Source organism: Balaenoptera ricei, chromosome 13, assembly GCF_028023285.1.
Source record: "Balaenoptera ricei isolate mBalRic1 chromosome 13, mBalRic1.hap2, whole genome shotgun sequence".
Classification (NCBI taxonomy): domain Eukaryota; kingdom Metazoa; phylum Chordata; class Mammalia; order Artiodactyla; family Balaenopteridae; genus Balaenoptera; species Balaenoptera ricei.
The window spans coordinates 72697581-72697848 of record NC_082651.1 but is presented as its reverse complement, the minus strand read 5'-3'; positions in this window follow the sequence as shown (position 1 = coordinate 72697848).

Genomic DNA, 268 nt, shown 5'->3' with positions numbered 1-268 from the left:
TCCCCTTTCTATTCCCAGTCATGGCAGTGGAGATCATAAAAATGCTTCTTCTATGTCTCTTCCCTCCTTCCTTTCTTCCTCTCCTAGACAAGGAAGTGGCCGTCTCTGTTCCCATGGATTCGGAAGCTTGTGCCTCTCCGGACAGCCCAGACCCCGGGTTGCTAAGGTGGTGGGTGGTGGTGGAGAGCTGCGGCTTCGGCCTGCGCAGCGCAGTGGGGCGGCGACGGGGAGGCGATGGGGAGGCGGGCGCAGTCGACCCAAGGGTGGA